This window comes from Megalobrama amblycephala, linkage group LG7 (assembly GCF_018812025.1).
Source record: "Megalobrama amblycephala isolate DHTTF-2021 linkage group LG7, ASM1881202v1, whole genome shotgun sequence".
Taxonomy (NCBI): Eukaryota; Metazoa; Chordata; class Actinopteri; order Cypriniformes; family Xenocyprididae; genus Megalobrama; species Megalobrama amblycephala.
The window spans coordinates 7,982,922-7,999,739 of NC_063050.1; the positions used below are offsets into that span (position 1 = coordinate 7,982,922).

The 16,818-nt window shown below is 40.3% G+C and overlaps 2 protein-coding genes across 2 annotated transcripts in view; both read right to left on the bottom strand.

Moving 5' to 3' along the window:
- LOC125271224 (B-cell receptor CD22-like) overlaps positions 1 to 16,818 on the bottom strand; it is a 1,156,500-nt gene that overhangs the window by 23,440 nt on the left and 1,116,242 nt on the right. The gene's annotated exons all lie outside the window — the stretch shown is intronic.
- Positions 1 to 16,818, bottom strand: part of LOC125271198 (hemicentin-1-like) — a 987,774-nt gene that overhangs the window by 3,743 nt on the left and 967,213 nt on the right. The window lies entirely within an intron of this gene.

A 16,818-nucleotide genomic window follows, 5' to 3' on the forward strand; every position in this document is an offset into this window, starting at 1 on the left:
GTTCGACTGGGGGTGGTATCCGGAAGTCAGGCTGACGGCCACACCTAGGAGGGAGTAGAAGGATTTCCATACTCTGGATATGAACTGAGGCCCTCGGTTGGAGACTATATCCTCTGGTATTCCGAAGTATCTGAAAACTTGGTTGAAGAGTAGTTCGGCGGTCTCCATAGCAGTGGGTAATCCAGGAAGTGGAATTAAACGGCATGACTTTGAGAAGCGGTCAACAACAACTAGGATGGTGGTATTTCCTTCTGAGACAGGGAGATCAGTAATGAAGTCCACTCCTAGGTGTGACCATGGGCGATCTGGAACGGGCAGCGGAAGGAGTTTCCCAGCTGGCAGATGACGAGGAGACTTGGAGATGGCACACTCCCTGCAGCCCTGCACGTACCTTCTGACATCTGCAGCCATCCCTGGCCACCAGAAGCGTTCTTTTAGCAACGAGAGGGTCTCATTGACCCCCGGGTGACCAGTGCCAAGTTACGTGTGAGCCGAGTGAATGGTGGGAGTGCGTCGTGTCCGTGGAAGGTAGAGCAAGCCAGGTGGACAGCCCGGCGGAGGGTTCATGGAGGCATTGGAGGAGGGAATGGTCTCTTCTGACCAGGTGATAGGGCTCACGATGAGAGAGCTAGGGATGATGGGTTCTGGTTCCTCAGTCTTTTCCTCCGGAGCATGTAGGCGGGAAAGAGCGTCTGCTTTCACATTTTTAGTACCAGGACGAAAGGAGATAGTGTAGTTAAAGCGGGAGAAGAACATGGCCCAGCGAGCTTGTCTAGGGTTCAATCTCTTTGCTGAACGAAGGTATTCAAGGTTTTTGTGGTCCGTCAGTACCAGGAACGCATGTTTGGCTCCCTCCTGCCAATGCCTCCACTCTTCCAAGGCAAGCTTGACCACAAGAAGTTCCCTGTCACCGATGGAATAGTTGACTTCCGCCGGGCTGAGCTTGGATGGAGTCTACTTGGCATCCCCTGCTGCTGTGACAACACCGCTCCCACTCCAGTAGTTGATGCGTCCACTTCAACGATGATTTGTTTCTCTGGGTCTGGATGTACGAGTAAGGGAGCGGTGGTGAAGGCTTCCTCGAGCTGGTTAAAGGCGTTGGTGGCTGCCGGGGTCCAGGACAGAGACATAGGGCTTATTGCGGAGCAGGCTGGTAAGTGGATGGGCGATGGAACTGTAACCTTTGATGAATCGGCTGTAGAAGTTGGAGAATCCGAGGAAACGTTGGAGTTCTTTTATGGTGGTGGGTTCTGGCCAGTTGGTAATAGATTCCACCTTCCTCTCGTCCATCCGGATGCCACTGTGGTCGATATTATAACCCAGGAACGAGACGGAAGGTTGATGGAATGTACATTTCTCTGCCTTGAGGAACAGGTGGTACTGGCGAAGACGGGTGAGGACCTCCGCAACGTGTTGGCGATGTTCGGCCTGGCTCCGGGAGTATATGAGTATGTCATCAATGTAGACTAGGACAAAGCGGTGGAGAAACTCCCGGAGCACCTCATGAATGAAGTCCTGGAATATGGAGGGGGCGTTGACCAGTCCATACGGCATGACCAAGTATTCGTAGTGACCAGTAGGGGTGATGAAGGCGGTCTTCCACTCGTCCCCCTCACGTATCCGGATGAGGTTGTAAGCGCTGCGGAGGTCCAGCTTCGTGAACACAGTGGCACCACGGAGATGTTCCAGGGCCGCTGGGACGAGAGGAATGGGATACCGGAACGTTACAGTTATCTTATTGAGTGCGTGGTAATCAATAAATGGCCGCAAGCCTCCATCCTTTTTGGCCACGAAGAAGAAACTGGAAGCAGCAGGGGAAGTAGACGGCCTGATGTAACCTTGGGCGAGGGCTTCCTTGATGTAATCCTCCATGGCCTTCTCCTCCGGGAGAGAAAGAGGGTATATCTTTCCCTTTGGCACTGGTTCACCCGGAAGCAGGTCGATGGCACAATCCCATGGCCGGTGTGGAGGCAGCTTGGAAGCCCGTTGCGGGCAGAAGAAATCGCTGAAGGGGGCGTAACACTTGGGTATTTCAACGGAGCGTTGTTCAACTGGACTTTCGATGGACGTGGCGCAGAGAGAGAGGTCAGGTGATGGAGATGGTGGAACAGGCAGTTCCGTCAAACAGCGAGTGAAGCAAGTGTCGCCCCACTTCAGGATTTCGCCCGTCTTCCAGGAGATGGTAGGGTTATGCTGCTCCAACCATGGGCGCCCCAGAACCATGTCAGCGGTGGAGTCCTCCAGAACCAGCAGATGAGCTTCCTCTTGATGAAGTAGGCCAACTTGAAGGGTCACAGCTCAGGGGTCGGCCGGTTATGGAGCTGATCTTGTAGATGGTCGGAGACGGAGTGGTCTTGATACGTAGCTGGCGACAGATGGCACCTGAGACGAAGTTGCCGGCGGACCCCGAGTCGATGAGCGCGACCACTGTAAGGGAGACATTAGCGGCAGTAAGATTGACGACAGTAGTGAGTGGTTTCATTTTACGAGTAGCAGGAATAATGGCACTCACCAGGGGTCGCGGCGGTCGTGTGGGGCATGCGGCAATCACATGCCCCGGTTCACCACAATAGAGACAGAGACGAAGGGTTAGCCGGCGACGGCTTTCTTCAGAGGACAGACGAGAGTTTTCTACTTCCATGGGTTCCTGGGCTGGTTCTGGAGTGCTGACGGGTTCGGATCGGCAGAGTAGCATGTTGGAGAGGGACTGGTCCTGGTGCTCTCGGAGGCACGCCTGCATGCGAGTGGCGCAGCGGATGGAAAGCTGGATGAACTTTTCTAAGCCGATGGAGTCCTCGCATGCAGCGAGTTGCAGCCGCACCCAAGGTTCTAATCCTTGACGATAGGTTGTTATCAGGGCTTGTTCGTTCCATCCGCTGAGTGCTGCAAGCGTTCTGAATTGCAAAGCATAATCGTAAATGGACATTGATCCTTGTCTTAAATTATAAAGTTTCTCACCAGCTGAAGAGTCCGTGATCGGTTTCCCGAACACTTCCCGGAAGTGGGAAATAAACGCCGAGTAGGATTGGGTTACAGCGCCCCGCTGGGACCAGATGGAATCGGCCCACTTCAATGCTTTGCCGCTGAGCTGAGAGATGATGAACGCTATCTTTGAAGTATCATTCGGGTACAGGTGCGGCTGCATCTCCAGAAACCCGCTGCAATCCTCCGCCGATCCTGAGTAGGGCGCCGGTTTGGCCATGGGACTGGCGTATGGCGGCAATGAGGGAGGACTGTTGACATCCGCTGTGGTGTTCGCTGGTGCTGGTGCAGGTGAAGGGGCAGTGACTGGAGATGATGGCGGTGGATGGATGGTCAAATCCTGAAAGGGGTCGGGCTGGCTCATACTGGGTCTGCGGTGTTGGTCCGGTCCTCTGTTGCAGTAGACAGGAGACAGACACAGATGTAACAGGTAACGGTTGCTTTATTTGACCACAGTTGAGCAGGGTGAAACACACAGGTAGGTGAACTGGTTGTAGATTGACTTGAGCAGGTAATACGAGGTATATTTACTGTCCTTTTCTTTGCAGGTAGATACACGCTGGAGCTTGGAGATCGCTGGAGAACTTGGGAGCTGACGGGAACACACTCACACAGCAGACGAGGCACACAGAGGGAAGAGACACGCTGGAGACAGGTGAGTATTCGAAGAGGAGTCCTTGAGGTAAGCATAGCATTAAGGGTATGCGAACGAGACCGGACGTGGAGTGCTGTGTGCGTGTGTGCTTTATAGTGCTGTTGATGAATTGAGTGATGTGGTGCAGGTGGCGGTGATCAGTACTCTGGAGAAGGTGTGTGCTGTGATTGGGTGATGTTGGAACCTGACGTGTCTGTGACATAAATGTTCATTTCCAACATACTTTGGGTTAATTTTAATAAAGCAATACAGTAATTTTTAAATAATAGTTGAGTTAAATAAAACTACCCAGCAGGTTGGGCAAACATTTAACCCTACCGCTGGGTTAAAACAACCCAATCGCTGGGTTTGTCCATTTTCAACCCAACTTGGGTTGTTTTTAACCCAGCATTTTTTTAGAGTGTATGAACATGGTATATGGCATTTTTTTCCATTCTTAGTAATATTCAAGCTTTTGTATGTTGATACTGGTTTCTAAGCCTTTTTATATTTATTATATTGTTATGTTAATTATTCATATTCTATTTAGAATGCTATTTGGTATTTAATTAATGTGTTTTATTATTGATTCTTTGGTTAAAATGCAAACATTATTTGAGCTTTAAATGTGTTTCACGAGTTTGTGTGCCCATATAATCTTAGCGTGAGTGGTAAACAGATTTGGCTTGCTGTCTGCTATAGAGGAGCTCGGAGAGGATATTCTGCTCAAGCTTCAATTGCCCCCCTATAACAGGCAAAAAATAGTACAAAAGGAGGAGAAGGGGAGGAGGAGGGATGCCGAAAGAACTAACAACAGGAAGAGGTAAGATGCTGGTTTTATACCTTGGTATTAATTGGAAGATTAGATTAGATTAGTAACTGCTCCCGAAATTAAATTTATTAACTTCACTTAAAATTGCATATATTGTTCACATCTTGTGCTGTACTGTTGAAACAGTATTTTAACATTGTTTTAATGATCAGCACAGTTTACTTCCACTTTTAAACAAAAAGAGGGACAAATAAACTCAAACTTCAAAGAATATACCGACATCTGATATTGAGTTGAACAGCAGGAGATCTGTAACTGTGTCCATCTACACCACAGCTATATCTGCCTGTATCTTCTCTGCTGACTCTCCCAAGGTCGAGCTGGTTTCCAATAATTCCTGTAGTTACTAGCTGTGAGTTTCTGTACCAGATGAATGTTGCTCTGTCAGTCAGAGAGCAGCTGCTTTTACATGTCAGACGGACTGAATCTCCCTCTGTCACTCTCTCAGGAGACTCCACCTGAAGATCTGAACACAACACACACATTATATCTAGTGCTGCTGTCATACACTGATTATTATTCAACATAATGCACAGAAGAAGAGAGAAACCTCATGAAAGTCACCTGTGACAGTAAGAGACACTCCAGGTTTACCAATATATCTTCCATCATCTTTATCAGTGATGAATCTGAAATAGTACATGTGTGAATCCTTCAGTGTCACATGACTCAGTCTGATGGTGCAGTTCTGCTGTTTATCTCCCAGATACTGAAGCCTCTGACTGTATTCAGGGTCCTCAGACAGATCTGGAGACTCTACATCCTTTACAGCGTTTTTGGTCCAGAACACGTTCATGATCTGATGTCCAGTAGGGTATATATAAGTGCAGCTCATTATCACTGATGAGTCCTTTAGTGCACAGATGTGTGAAGGACTGTATCTCACACCCCAGCCACTCCACTGGCTACAAACTCCTGAAACACAACATTCACAAGGAAATAATGAAAATGCTCCTCTATGAAAACTTTATTTTACAAAACTGGTGTTTATGTAAATGAAGAACTACACGTATCATGTGTAAAATCTACAGACAGAAGGTGATGAAATACAGGAAGCAGAAGAGAAAACTGTAACCCGGTTGAAATATATTCTTTAGTATAAGATATACAAGTTTGAATAAATAATTTCATAGTTTAATAAATAGAATTTAAGGTTAAAAAAGGTTATGATTCATTGACCAGCAAAGAAGTTATGATTTTGCTCAATGAGAGAAATGTCTTTTGAGTAATGTTCATGGTTTACTGTATACAGCATTTAAAATGTTAAATATTTGTTGGGTAATAATATATGTGAAAATGCTTTAAAGATGCCTGTAAGAATAGGAAGAAAGAGTTACACAAATGTTTTGTGAATTATTTTATTTTTGAAAGTTTTGTGTATGAGCCAATCACAGTCGGGGTCAAAGTACAAAGAAGTGGGAGACGAACGCTGGTGGTTCGCGGAGAAAAAAAATACGGTTGCTGTTAATGTAATGCACCAGATAAGAAAAGTGTTCAACAAGGACTCTTATACAAGACTTTAATGGTGATAATTCTGTCTGTGTGAGTGGTAAACTCATAACAGTTAGACAGACATAAGTTTAATTTAGCCGCTGATTTAGTGACTAGTGTTTTGCATTGACTTGGCTAACAAGCTAGCGGCCAGCGACCTCGATTAGTTAAGCCTGTGTGGAAACGTGAGACCGACGATGATCAAAGACCCTGACGGAGCCGGATAGCGTTATCGAGTGGTGGACTTTGCTGGAGATCGTCAACCATGGGAATCTTCTCTTCAACCGTCTTCTCTTCGGCGCGAATCCTCTCGTCTTGTCTTCTGCTGCTGACGCCTTTGATTCTGTGCGCGTGAGGCTACATTGAGTAAAGGTACCATTTTTTGTTTGGCCTGTGCAGTGCCCAAGGAAGTCGACCGGAAGTTGAAGTCGGCCGCGTGCCGCCATCTTGTAGCAGAACTTCACTTGCGTTAGCCATCCCATTGACTCCCATTCATTTTGGCGTCACTTTGACAGCAAATAACTTTACATCTGAGGCGTTTAAAGACTCAATTTGTCCATTATTTATTTCTAAAGATACACGACAATGTATAAAGGGCTCCATTACCTTCTATGTTACATTATGGCCCCGTAGAAACAGTTTTTGTAAAAATAGGCTAACGATTGCGTCATAACCACTCGACTCTCTGTCGCACAGTAGAGAAATTACCGTACAGACAGGAGGAGAAGCTCGCAGGCAATAGTATGCATTAACTTAATATGGCGTACTGGCGTTACATTTTAAAATACTATACAAAATAATTAATCAGAATAATTACTCCTGCTCACTCACGCCAAAGAACTCCCCGCTCAAGCTCGCCGTCTCTGCAAGATTAACGATGGCAGTTTGCACGCACAGCTACTAGAAGATTTACATCTGTCAGACAGGTTGCGGACGTCATCAAGCTTAGTTTGAGTCTGCGCGTCAGAAACGGAAGTGCTAAAAATCGCTAAAAATGGGCTTCACTTGTCTCAATTGAGTTCCAATGGGGTCGCTGTGTCCATTTCTTTTACTGTCTATGGGCCTGTGTGGTGAAGCAGCCATTTGGTTTAAGGCTACAACGTACCCGAGCTACATTCAGGCCTGCATCATTTGAACATTTGAAGGGTATTTCACATTAAGCTAGGGTTTTGCCGGCTATTTTATTTTCTTGGGCCCTTTTGTGTTAAATGTGAATTTGAATGCATTTGTGATCTGAAAAGTGAGTTTGACAGACATATTTAATTTCTGACCTTCCTTTTCTAAGTAAATCTGGTATACGTTTTATATAAAACTATTGTGGTTACTGACTCTTTTGATATTTTACGTTAATTAAGAAAAAGAGTAACATTTGTTTTAAATGTAAAAGTGTTTATAGGATAGAAGTAATTCCCAGACAATTCATTCCCTGTTAAAAGGTAAATATTACTGCTTAAATGGTGATTTAAAGGGGAAAAGTATTTAATTTAATAAGTTTTAAATTACACTCACCCATATAAGTTAAACACTGATAAGTTTATCAGTGAAACATTCACTTATTTGATTGGATAGATATTTAAAGAACTCAGGATAGCCACCTCTCATTATAATTAAGCACGCTAGAGAGGCGCTACAAAACGCTAAACATGAAAAACAGTCTGAACTAAATGTTAGAGGTTTCAGCAGTTAGCATTATGTCAGTAAAAACCTAAATAATACAATTTTATTTGGATGCAACAAAAATATTTTAACACATTTTAGTAGATATTTTACTGCTGATCTTTTCCCCCAGGGCTAACAGCAGGACTAACTGGACCAAGTTAATAGTCACAATCTTTGTTTCTAATATTGAGTTATTATCAGTCACACATTTACAGGAGAGACTCACCTGGAATCATGAGCAGAAACAGCAGAAGAAGAGAAGGAGCTGGTCTCTGTGACATCACTGCAGGAAACTAAATCATTACACAACAGTACAACATGTCAGCTTTAGCTTCAAAACACAATAACTTCAGTCTATTGTACTGTAAACACTGTAAAAAAAATAATAAAACAACTTTAAAATCAGGACTGTTAGCAGTTTTCCACTGTTGAAACTCATTTAAAGACAACATTAGGCACACATGAGCTCTGGATGTTCAGATGTTATTATGAAAGAAAATGTTTCTCAGAAGTTTCTTCTGTGAATGGAGATTCATTATTTATTCAATATTCATCACTGAACAAGTGTAACTCTTACCGTGTTGTAGTTTCAGACACAGCAAACAGACTCCAGGAGAGTGAACCGCAAATGTGAGCTGGAAAATTTCTTCTGCTGTTTTTGCAATTATTTCCTTCCTCGTTTTAAAGTCTATTGGAGTGACCTTCCCCATGCCGAGACAGGAACAACCCAAATGAAAGTATGATTAAAAATGTATATGAATGATTAAAAATAAATAAAATAAATAAAAGAGATGCACTGCTATGATTGGCTGAAATAAGTAGGGCTGCCCTTTTACTAAAGATTTTTCTGATCAACTAGTAGTCATTAATTTTAAGTGATCAATCAGCTAATCTCACTTTTATTAATAAACCACATAAATCATAATAATGAGCCTTTAATTGCCTACATGGACTATCAGTGCTCAAGCACACGCATACTGAAGGCGCAATCTGTTTATTTTTTCAATGTGACAAAACTCAAAACTTTTGGAATAGTTTATATCTTCATATGGTAAATATCTTGATTTTTGCACTTTCAGTTAAAATATATAATCTGTTACTATAAAGGTAAAACTAATACTCCAATGATTTACATTGTTTTTTTATTATTATTATTATTTGTTTGGAAACAAATACTATTCATAAGCAAAAATTCTCTTACTCTCAGCCTACTTTTTCATATTTCTTAATTGAAATGAATGCATTTCTCAGATGTCTAATAATAATAATAATAATAATAAAGTTGCTTTCTAATCTTGGTTTCAATAAAAGCCGTTTCTGGACTAACAAGGAAGTTTTCAGTTCTGACATTCTTATGAAGGCCTCATATGTGTCAAAAGATTTGATTTCTCAATTCATGCCCACATTTAAAGAGAAGTAGTGTTTCATTTAGACTCATGTGTGTTTGCACAATAAGATCAAACCATGTTTAAATGCATGTTCAGAAATATTTTACATGTCTTAAAGGGATAGTTTACCCAAAAATGAAAATTATCCCATGATTTACTCACCCTCGAGCCATCCTAGGTGTATATGACTATCTTCTTCAAAGTGGTCGGTCATGAACATGTTGCTCTATTAAATAATCAAACACATGAGAATTAAGACTAAGAAAAATAATAAGCATTAATGATTTAAGGAATCATTTAAATCAAAAGAGAATTGTATGGCTTTTAGTTCATGTCTATCTGCTCTGAGAGATCAATATGCAAACAAAGTCACATAAACCTCTACCATATCTCCACATTGTCTTCTGAGAAAAAAACTATAAAATTGATGATCTGCGCTGCGTTTAGCCCAGACAAAACGTTGCAAAATGTTTTTCAAACGAAAATGGTGGTGCGTTGAACACCCTGTTCTGATGAAGCAAGAGCTGAGAAGGCCATTCTTTGTGTTCTTTTTGAAGACTTTTCAGAGCCTGATGAAGTCGGTATAAATACATGTTTAATACTGCAAAACACGCTCGATGTTACAGTCACTGCCCTTGCCATCCAGAATAAAAGAGATCACATTTGTAAATGACTTTACTTGGACCCATTGTGTGAGCTGTCTCTTTAATACCGTGTGGTTTATATACATGTTGCTGCTGATTGGGCTGACATTTTTGACACACCCACCAAACAAGAGAAGACATATCTCAAACCCGTCTCACACCGTTTCCAGGAAACATGTCGTTTGCATTCTGGGAGCCATGCATAAGTTTCGTATGATGCACTCAGAATGCATTGCACCATTGAAGCATGTCACCATTGTTGAGATTCATATGCTGATTCTTGATGTCTGTGTGCAAGTAAAACTCACAGGAGCCCAAAATATGTAAATGGTGTGTTATAAATCGATTGATGTTCTGATTAAATTCTATTAATAATGGATGATGGGCACAGAATGCTAACAAAACATTTACAATCACACCCTCCACAGGTGTATGTGGAAACTCAAAATACATCAGTGATATACCTCAGTTTAAATAGATTATTGTGTGTGATGGTGGTGTGGGTTTCAGGGATGTTTAGATAACTATAAAAGAGTTAACATATTCACTTTTCCTAAAAAAATATTTAGCTATCAGATCTGTTTAAATGCTTTGGTTTGTTTTCATATTATAATATAAAACAAATTGAAGTATTTAAACTGATATTATACTGTATGTCAGTTTAAATACTTCAAGATTATATTTTATTATATTATAATTATAAGCCCAATAAAGAATTGATATCACAAGGGGATTGTTTAGGGCTCCTTGCAAAATGTTGAAACCTCCTGGTATAGAAAATCTGGGAAATTCATAAGCAATAAACATGTAATTTTGATGGTTTAATACTGTCTGTTGCTGTAATTTACTGTATAAAAACACATTAGGGTTGTCCCAAATCATCAGTGTAACTGCTCATATTATATTATTATAAAGAATTGAACTGTCCTGCAGGAGATCTTTAAATTATTTTTAATAGAATTTATTGGTAAAGACTGGTACAGTTAAAACAGCAATGTGAAAAAATCTCAAGTAACCTAAAATGTGCTTAATTTAGTGACTGAACTGCTTGTTTTCAAAAATATGATTTAATATATCACTAAGTTACATCAAGGGTCAAATAAAATAGAAACGGCACATTAAAGTTAAATGTTACAGTTGTATGATAAAACCATTTTTTGTGTGTGTGTTTACGTTCATTGTACAGGTCTGATATAAAGTATGTTTTTGCTCAGGTGGCCAAAATGTGCGCTCAACAGAGAAAAGTTTTGCTCAGTGAGAAAAAAAATTAGAGGGGACATTGCTTATTATGTTAGTTGATGTTTTTGCATTCAGAATGAGAAAACTCTTTTCCTCTTTTGTCTGTCGCCCCCTACTGGACATCTTTGATTATTGTCATGTGATTCATGCTTCTCTACAGCAGTGACGTCCATCAAGCCGGGCTCACACTACAGGAGTTTCAGGCCGATTTATGCCTGATTTACCCCTCCTGAGAATATGAGAAAAAATCTCATCCATAACATTGGTCGGTTCTGATGTTCGGTCCAGATTATCTGGTAATGTGAGGCATTTAAAGATTTAATAGTGCAGAACTTAAACTTGGGCACACTTTTGGCCATGATTTGGTCGTCTAAGACAAATTTTGAAAATCTTAAATGATTATAATTAATGATCAAATTTAGCCTCTGACAAAATTCTGGCAGTGTGTCAGAAGATTTGGCGCACACTCCTGCAGTGCGACTTATTTAACTGTTCTGTCATTCGCTGAAGTCCAGATGAGTTTTATTTATGCAACTTCCTTCGCTTCCATTAGAAATACGGCCAGAAGCTGGAAAAACATGAGAAAACATTCAAATAATGAGGTAAAGAGCTGCTATCAAAGCGAACAGGGACTGAAGAATCCAGAAGAGACGCAGGAATTAATATGTTCAGAATTATAATAAACAATTTTGACATCGATACATGAGGAAAAACTACCATAACCTAGAGATATTTTAAATATTTCTCATAATTTGGTAGCAGGTTTATTAGGCTGCTGTCACTTTAAGACCTGATGCACGCATCCATTATACTGTTATACAAGCGTGTTTATGTTCACTTAAAACATAACTGACTGTGTTTACATGAATACTCACCAAGACCGGCAGTTTGACATTATTTTGTGTGTATTTGACTGTTTAAGTGCAATAAGCAGAGAAAAAAACTCAATGTAGTTCTGAGAAGCGGCTTTATGTTTGTGCACTTTGGGTGTGAAAACAAAATATTTAAATATATATATAAAATTATGCACAATACGAGCAATCCCATACTGAAATTCAAGCCCTGTAACACCAACAACATTCATCCGGAGCAAATGAAGCGAGTGAATGAGGGGAGGCGGGTTTGTGTGTCTGAGAGAGAGAAAGAGCAGCTGGTATTGTATATCTATTCTGCCGAAAATGAGTATTGGAAGCATTTCAGATATTTCAGTATCGATAAGTATCGAAAAATCTATATTTTTTGACCACTACATTGCACACAGTTTATTATTTCAGATTCATATTTAAAAGGCTACAAATGAAAAATATATAGCCTTTATATTATAAATATATGTGGATATAGTCAGTAGACGTAAGTCATAGCAGCAAACATGAGATGATCATACTAAATTTCTGACGTTATTCGCAAGATCGTGACAACAGTTGTCTTTGAACCTTTCTCACTGTATGACGTATAGGACCACTGTTTAGAAACCATGACCAAACATGATTGGCCATATTTCATCTGGGACAGCCCAAAATCAAACAAAGTTTACCAGGCATTAACACTGAAGGCAGCGCCAACTGCATTGCACTTGCATGGTGATTTTCTTCAACTTCTCTCAACACAAAATGCTTATGTCTGCATCAATAGCCTCATACAGACATATAGCGCTGTTGTGCTTTGGGCGTCCCGAGTTTGAGCTGCCTTTCCAAATCCTGTCCTCCTCTGTCTGTCCCACTTCACAGTCTTAACAGTCTTATCTCAATAAAAATGTAAAATCTTAGAAAACTCCCTTTGTGAGTTATTATCTTCTGTGGACGGCCTAGACATCTAAGAGAGCTTCCCACAAGTCCATCCTTTTGGAATTGTTGGATCACTTTTGTGACAGTAGTGAAACTTATTAGCAATGCTTTCTTTCAGCTCTTTATCAGTAATGAGCAGCTTTACTGGCCTCATGTCTGATACTGAGAGCTCATACTACAGGTTTCATCTTTAAGTCATTGATCAGCATTACTTTAAATCTACCACTAGAGGGCATCCACAGCTGAAGTCTGAGTCTGATTGCTGCTTCTGTCACTTTAACAGGCAGTTGTGGATTCAGCACCACAGACAGCAGCTGTCAATCAAACTTCAGCATCACCGATGACAGTTTAACAACACAAACTGAACAAAGAGTGAAATGCTGAGACTTGTGAAGACTAAAATTGATAATCAAATTATTATGTGTATTATGTGTTTGTGGAGTTTACGTGCATGAGGGCGTTTATTAGTTGTGTGAGCTGTCTGCATGAACGTGTGTAAGGATTCTGTGTCGGAGGGTTTTCCACATTGGAAACATGGTAAACAGTGACTGAAGAACATTATTATTTATAAGGAAAGAATGTGATTGTGCCACATTATTAGCAATGCTTTACTAATTTCCTTATAATCTTGACCTTTTTTGTACAAAGAATTTATTTTCCATGTGGTGTCATTTTTTCAGCATTAAATGGGAGTGGATTTTCTTTGTGATTGTGCCACATGTAAGGATGATGTAACTCTATTTTAAACATAAGCATCATGTCTTTCTAACTTCTACCAAAGATTCTTTGGTCATTGGTATATAATGTCCGAGTCTACTGTACGGCTCCAGAGAAACACTGACAGCTGGCATAAAGACAAAATTTTCCAGTTTCTCTCTATGGCTGACATATGAAAATAAAAGAATTTTCTTGGCAAGATATCTGGTGTCCGGTCCTGCGATTCAACCATAATGGGGACAACGTTTAAATTCAAGTCTACACATGAGTTCATCTGCTTCCCTTCATTATTTTAGCTTTAGTTTTTACAAACATCTGCATAAAGTATAACATTATGTCAATGTTTAATTTTTCCAGATTGACTCTTTCATTACAAACTCACAGGAGGCGTGAAATCAGTGCCATTCGTTGTTCATCAAAGCAGAACAGAAGAATAAGAAACAAGCATCTACTCTATCAACTACCACAGCATAACACACACAAAGATCATGTCACTAAAATCAAGATACTCAAGTCATTAACACATGTTTACCACTAGATGGAGCCAGAGGATTCAATAAGACATTTGTGTTTGTTTACAGTCTCAGTCCAGTTGTTGCTCTCAAGGGATCTTATAACAGACTGCATTAGTTCAAAGACTTTGTTATCTGTAATTAAACAATACTATCCCTAAAGGAATTATTTACAAATTTCCATTTTATGTTGGGTTGATTGGGGTTTTGAGACTGCACTTCCATCTAGCAAATATTTCATATGGTCTAACTAAAACCTTTTGGAGGAATTGCTGGGATGTATTATAAATAATATTTTTGTTTTTCATAATTAAACATTTTCCAACTTATCGATATATGTTGAATATCAACAAAGCATCTTTTTATGAAGTGGAAAGTGTCCATCGTTGCTAAGATGAACATTTCCTGTTTTTATCACACCTGCAGGTGGCTGAGGGGCTTCTTGGAAAAAAGAGCAAAAGAAAACCACAAGCTGAAGAGCATTTTATGCTGTTGATCTTTATCACATTGACCACAGTATCAAACAACCCTGCAAACACAAAGACAAGTCTCTTTAACCTAGTAAAAGAACACAGTTTAGTTTGGTTGTGAAGAAAAAAAAAACAGAGCTGTTCAGGAAACACATGAGTCTGAAAAGAAACAGAAACCGATTGATGAAGTGGAATGAGTGTGCAGATATCTGCAGCTGATAAAGACTAAGATTCAATTAAATTCTAGGCTCGGTACAGAGCGATCACACTAGTCAAACAAACCAGACTTTGGGGGTCACGGTTCAGATCTGTTATCAGCGTGACTGTGTCCAAGTAATGTCCATTTCAGAAATGAACAGTTCAAGATGATAGAAATCATGTAGTTATCTAACATTAATTAGTTTTAGGCAGAAACAATGAGCTCATTAAAGCAATTATTACAAGTGTGATCATGCATGTTTTGCAAAGACAATAAAACCAAAACCTAGATACACAAAAGGGTTTTAATATTAATGTTATATTTATTTTTAACACACAAGTCACTCTAATTCATTCATTCTTCATGCACCGAAGTCATTGTTTTCTTTCAGATTCTGGAATCAGGATGTTCGAATGTTTACAAGAATATTTTAAATATCAGACAGTATACTTAAGGTGGATTTGGTTACTATTTTTCTGTAAAATCAAAAGTGTATCAGAAAATCACTCTTAAATCCAGTAGATCTCTGTGGTTCTGGACAGAAAAAATCAATGTTCAACACTGTAACACCTCTGGAATTCATGAGAAACTTAATGAGATATTCATAAAAAGATTGTCATCTGTGTGCTATCTGATCACGATCTCACCCATAACATCACAACATCAGAATCTGCGGTCAGAAACTTCCCAGGGTTTGTGAGCCCAGATAGACTGGTGCTTGTGCTTTCACTGCAGATAAACAGCTGTAATTGCAAAGATCACATGCTGTTTTTAGTGGAAAGAAAACAGATTCATTATCTACAACATGGAATAACATCTATGAATATCATTCACAAACGTTACTACGCAGCCAGTACTGGGAACGCCCACTAGCGACCTCACCACCAGCCACGGCTGACATGCAGTGACAAAGTGTGAATGCAGCTTCAGTCTTTATTGTCTTCTGCCCACAAATGATGTTGATCTTCTGTCACTTTCTGTTCAGTCTCATGTGTCTCACTGTGGGTTTCCGGAGTAGGTCTCTTAACCTTCTTCTTTTTTCTGGTGGTTTTGAGCTGGAAGGAAAATGGCCTGTTTATTTCATAAACACACACAAAAAAACCCACTAATCTTGCATTTTTATAAACACTTTGTGGCAAAGGTATTCAGAGACTGTTGCTTTTATTCCTCTCTCCTCTGATCCTAAGAGGGGATCACTAGTGACTAACATTAGAGACTGCAGTCTTTAACATTCTGCCCGCCTCCCATCCCGGTGACCCGGGTTAGAGTTCCGCTCGGAGCGAGACAGATTGGACTGGAGGGGATACATTGGTGCCGTGACCCTGGATGGGAGTGAGGTTTAGTGGGTAATTGTAAAAGAGGCCAGCTAGTGAGAGCAGTGCAGATAAGCCTCACTCCCCTGAGCTCAAGAGGCACACTAGATACTAGGGCTGCATGATTATGACAAAAATCTAATTGTCGATGATTCCCTTGAAATTTTAATTGCAATTATTAATTACGATTATCACAATTACCTTGAATGATGTTTTAAATAGCTTTTTACCATTGTATGAAGCAACTGCATGCCATATTTTTATGAAAAAATAAAAAAAAATAGCTGAAAAAACTCAAACATTGGTTTGGTTTCTTTACAAAAAAAAAATAAAAATAAACATATGCATGTAATAATAATAGGCGCTTTCACACCATATTGTTCTAGGATCTTAGTTATAGGCACTAACCACCAGGATGATTCCCCAAGAACTAATGTTCCTCTAGGGCCATTTTCCTGGTTGCCAGTACGAACTCTGAAGTGACGTAAACTGCGCTTGTTGTTGTGACTTTTATTTTGACGGTGCTGAGAACAGCTTAGCCAGAGCCTGAGCACACAGTGCTCGCATTCTCCGTCTTCATTAGTTTACGATCTGTTTAACAGTCCTGTCTAATACGTTATTATATTGAACTGTTATAAAAGGAAGTAGACAGTACATGAAAATTATTAGCTTTTGCCATGTGGTTGATGCTCAATATCACTAGCTGAGCAGAAATACATAATCATGTTTTGCTTGTCCGCTCAAAGGGCGCTGGATTTTCTCTTTAGCATAAGGTTGAGAGGTCCATCTATCACTGTTTCCGATGTTGGTAGAGTTAGTCCGTGGACTGGGCTGTGTACTATGGTGTACATAGCTTTTTAAAAATGGTGGGTGCTGGTGTTTTTGTGGCATCCGTAATCGTAATCACAACTCATTAGCATCCTTGTTAGCTTGTTAACCCATCCTCCATGGGTT